This window comes from Odontomachus brunneus, unplaced genomic scaffold (assembly GCF_010583005.1).
Source record: "Odontomachus brunneus isolate Ranch 3 - 2012 unplaced genomic scaffold, Obru_v1 Obru_scaffold_022, whole genome shotgun sequence".
Lineage (NCBI taxonomy): Eukaryota > Metazoa > Arthropoda > Insecta > Hymenoptera > Formicidae > Odontomachus > Odontomachus brunneus.
Genome location: NW_022639472.1, coordinates 1,169,251 through 1,174,236, shown reverse-complemented (window position 1 = coordinate 1,174,236; position 4,986 = coordinate 1,169,251). Strand labels below are relative to the sequence as shown.

Sequence of the window (4,986 nt, the reverse complement as noted above, 5' to 3'; positions counted from 1 at the left end):
TATATATATATATATATATATATATATATATATATATATATATATATATATATATATATTATATTATATTATATTTGTAAAATATTTATATATTTTTATATTTATACATATTTATATATTTTTATTGTATATCACTTATAAAAGTGCTTTGCTAGTTCTTTTTTATTCAGTAAAGCTATAGAATTATTCAATATAACTATTTGCACAGTGTGATTTCCCAGTTGTTTTTTGCAATATATAATGCGCATCAGAGTTGCGCCACCAGTCGCGGCATTCGCGATTATTTCGTTTGCATCGATAGATTTCGCGGACGTTGTGGTCAGTATTTTTCTAAATTTCTTCTACGCATATTGGCGTCGCGATTTTATGAATAGAGACGAAATTTGTTCATTTTGCTCGTGGTATAATATGGACGTGCAGACTTCACGATAGTCGGGATTTCGTTTCTAGTTTTTCACGTTAAGTTCTCTGCGCGATATATGGCACTGTCGAGTAACAGTATTTCTTCGTAAAAATATAATAGTCGTGAAAGTAAAGCTAATGTTTTTTATTTGTCATTGTTTTTTTTACGCGTCAGTTTTTTTTTCGTATAAAAATTTTAACGGCTATATTTTGTTCATGTACGCGTTTTTTATTGTCTTATACTTACGTTCAAATCCGCGATCATGTATTAGGGAAATTATATTCGCAAAAATATTCCGGAGATATTCCGGAAACCAACTTTGCAGAAATATTGCGGAGTAGTTTTCGCGCAATAAAGCGCAGAGCAATTTTTGCGCAATAAAGCACAAATCAGTCTTTGCGCAATAAAGCGCAGAATAGTCTTTGCGCAATGTCGCAAAGTAAGCTTCGCACAAATGCGAGGCCATTGTGCGTGAAAATTTCACGCCACTTGTGTGATTCTTCGCCTACATACCGTATTGATGTTTCTCGCGATCGGTCTTTAATTCGTGTTGCGTTCATTTTGCTCACGGATTTACTTTTGAAATCAGATCTTCTCGGCAACGAGAACCCCATCTAGCATTAATGCTCGCGAAATACGCCTTTTTTTCGACTTTTTTATCGTTATGGTCTTTGGTTTGCGATGGTTTATATATGGTTAGTGATTCACGCGAATACATTTTCAAAACGAAATTACCCGAATTTATCGCGTATATATTGTTAAATCGTTAAACGTGAGACGAAGGCAGGGTATTACATGGACAGATGCTGGGTGAAATGCAGCGGTATGTTTCGTCGACGGATCTGGACGACTGCTGGACATCGCGGGACAACGCGAAATGGTAAGCGTGCAATTATGAACGCTCACGAAGCGTCAGTATTACTACGTAGTGCATGCAATGTTTAGATGTAAATCGCATTGATTTTTGACTCGTTATTTTTTTTTACAAATCCAATGAATTCTATTTATACGTCTCACTATATACTGATGCTCTGTTTATTTATATATCGGATTTATATACTGACTTATATGTTGATTTATATACTGATTTATATACTGATCTCTTCAGACATGAAAAATGTCTGAAATATCTTGTTATTTTTATAATTATGTCTCCGTTATCGATATTATTTTATTAACGACATGATATCGATTGCACCGACGATATCTTACTGAATAAAGGTGCCTAGACGCTATTAAAAAAATTTGACATTTACGCTCCTCAAAAATACATTAGCGAAACGTCGGCGGAATCTTGCTGATAGTGACGTTTCATTTCGCGGTTGGGTCCCTTGTTCGCGCGAAGCTGATTGCGGAATATTCTTTGGTATGTCTCTCGCGAGAATAATAGGCGGCCGCGGACGCGAAGTCCTCGCATTTTCAATTAGCCTCAGTGACGATGACTCGTCGGTCCTTGCGGGACACTCAATCGCGTGATTGCGATTAGAGCCGGCTTAGGCGAGGTATCGGCAAGATATTGAATCGTTCGATAACTTTGCGCGCGGATCAGCCGTACCTTCAAAGGCGGGACGAAGCAGGAAGTATCTGATCTTTCACGGTGCTTTCTCGAGTCGACGAGTACGGAGAGAAGGAGATAATAACTCGAGATCTGTGCGCGCGCGAGCCGACTCGTGTAAAGGGATTTTCGTTCCTATAACTCGTGGGTGGTTTTGTGCTAGCGCATTAGCACTCGAAGTTACCTAGTCATAGGGCCTTGCGACGCTCGCGATAAAGATGCCTCAATGTCCAATTAGCAAACAAGAGGTATTGTCGCGCCTCTCGCATTGTGGTAGGAAGTGACTTCGCGGGAAATGACATCGTAGAACGGACACGCGTGTACACACATTTCATCGTGGCGATAATAATAATACTCGATGCGCCCGGAAAAAGTAAAGGTATTAAAAGGGTGGTATTTTTAACGTCATCGCGTCGATTCCGCGGGAGACACGCGCCCGTCGTTGCAGCATTCAGCCGCGCGCGCGTCGAAGCTTTCGACAATTCAATTGTCACTTAAGAGTGCCGTCGTGTGTGTCACATAATTAAGGCGAAGCGTACGCGCGCGCGCGGAGAGATAGGATTCTATTACTAGTTCCCCGGCCTTTTGTACGCGCCCTCGAGTCGTACTTCGCGCCCCGAAGTTCTTGAACTAGTTTCGCGAAACTGCTGCCTGAAAGTTCTGCACACAGCGGCAACAACGCCGCTCCGGTACTCAATCAACGTGCACCCAATCGGATCCCTTGTTCTGTCTTGACACAGTTCGACGAGATAATTTCCAACAGTTAACTATCCTCACGTTACACACGAGACGAATGCCAATTCGAATATCTGACGGGAGATAAAGGCGGGTTTATGCGTTTGCCGACACGCCGCGTTAAACAGCGGTAAATACATGTACATATCGACGACAAATATTTGGCAAAGAGATCGCTGCTCGAAGGTGTTCGGGCTTTCCGTGTCGCACAGCGAGGATAGAATTTACGAGGACTTGCAGCGCTCAGCGTTGTTACCGTCGTAACGCGCGACGCCGATGGGCGTTTCAGCAGCCACGGCTAACGAGGTGACGTCTAATGCTCCACGTCGTCACGCACCCGCTTCGCGCGTGCCCGAAAAGGCTTAAGCTGATCACGCGGAATCCCGTCGAGAAACGCCGAGAATCGCGTCCTTGATTATCCGTCATCCGAGACGCCGTGCGTTCGCTATGAAAAGCGCGCGAATGCGGCCTCAAACGCCGCGAGAGAGGCGTACCCTCCCCTCAATGCACTTATTTCTCCGGCCCGCCGACGGCACAATACCCGCGTCGTTTTGCGCGATGATTACAGTCACGTGTGTGACGTATTCGCGGATTAGCGCGAAACGCGCCACGTAGACTGGCCGTTTCTATCATCTCCTCCGGGGCCCTTTGTGCGCGCTTGCTGGAGTACGAGGAGAATTCCGGAGTTCTCTCCTCCTCGCACCGGCGAGATCCAGTCGGTCTTCAATGACTAATCAACGCGTGCTCTGCCGCATGCATCTCGATCGCGCGATACCGCGTCGGGAGAGGCGATCGCGTAACGTACGATGACGGGCAGACGGCGCGACAGATCGGCTCGAAAAATCCTCCTCGCTCGTAGCACAGGCTACGTGAGTAGTTATCGTCGATTTTGACCCCGGCGATCATTTATAGCCGACCCGAGTGTACGCGCGATGTCTTGAGTTATAGTTCTAGTCGGGCATATACCGTAAATACGACACGCACCTCCATATAATTCCAACCATGCGCTTATTTTACGGCCGTGCGCGCAGGGCCTTCTTCGCGCTCACGTGAACGCGCCAATCGATGCTTCTTCCGCGGCTTCTTTCCGCGCAGAGGTCAAGGCGCGCGATACAGCCGGCCGGCCAGAAATATTTCTGTCGTCCGCGGTGGAAATGCCGTAATTCAGCCGGCAGGAATTTCGCGTTCGTTCGGCGCAACGTTCGTCCGTTCACCGCGACGTCAGTATTTACACGGGGAGATATCGAAAGTCCGGCGCACTTTAAGTGCTCTGCGTCGCTTCGGAGAAAGAAAGAGAGTGAGAGAGAAAGGGTTGCTCTTTGTCGAAACGATTGAACGCACTCGCACCGATAAATTTTTATTCGGCCGCCTTTCGCCCCCGCTGCATCCGCGATTATTGCGCAGGGAACACGTGCAGGGCTCTCTCTCTCTCTCTCTCTCTCTTGTTCTTGCTCACTCGCTGGTCACGAAATTCAGTCGTGCCGTCGCGATAAAGTCACCTCCATTAGCAATCAGCGGCGCCGCTCGAGTTTCTTTCATTCTCGTGACACGTACTTGCGAAAGGTGAATCGGGTCTCGGTGAGAGACGTGCCGAAACGGGATAAGAGGAGGCAGGGGAAGAGAAGAGACGAGGGGAGGACGAGGAGAACGAGGCGACGTACGGGGACGTCGCGAAATTAATTAATGATTCGTCCATCCTACGCTTAATTGATATATGCGCGCTCGCGCACGATTAATTTATCGATACCTCCGACGAGACCTTCCACGCGGGTAATCATCGCCCTCGCCGTCCTAGGTATTTAAGTAATAATTATTATCGACGTGTTTACGATAGGAAGTTGCTTCAATCTCGCAAAACGCACACGTGACGTAATTAATAATAATTGCGAAGCCGCTTCACGCGGAGTATGGGTAACTCGTGTCACCGTACGTATGAGGTATTAATTAAGCGTTGCCTACAAACGTTATCCATGGATATATACGCGCGGCCGGTGAATTATTTCTTTCCCACGTTATGAAAATTTACACCATCGGATTAATAGCCCATATACAACGTCTAAGAGGTACACGCGGCGGTCTGTCTGTTAATTTTTGCCAAACGGCAGATTTTATCGCAATATCGCGAAACTACAGGTATCATTTCGTGTCGTCAAAGGGATGGAATATGCACACGCGTTCTATCTCCGTGATATTGGTTGTACCAGTTCCGAGATGTTCAAATATACTTGCTGGTGGATATACCAACTCTCTCTCTCTCTCTCTCTCTCTCTCTCTCTCTCTCTCTCTCTCTCTC

The 4,986-nt window shown here is 46.0% G+C and overlaps 2 protein-coding genes across 6 annotated transcripts in view; one reads left to right on the top strand and one right to left on the bottom strand.

The window, feature by feature from the left end:
* Window positions 1–4,986, bottom strand: part of LOC116842206 (ephrin-B2) — a 517,056-nt gene that overhangs the window by 172,730 nt on the left and 339,340 nt on the right. The window lies entirely within an intron of this gene.
* Window positions 1–4,986, top strand: part of LOC116842207 — a 192,447-nt gene that overhangs the window by 3,233 nt on the left and 184,228 nt on the right. The window lies entirely within an intron of this gene.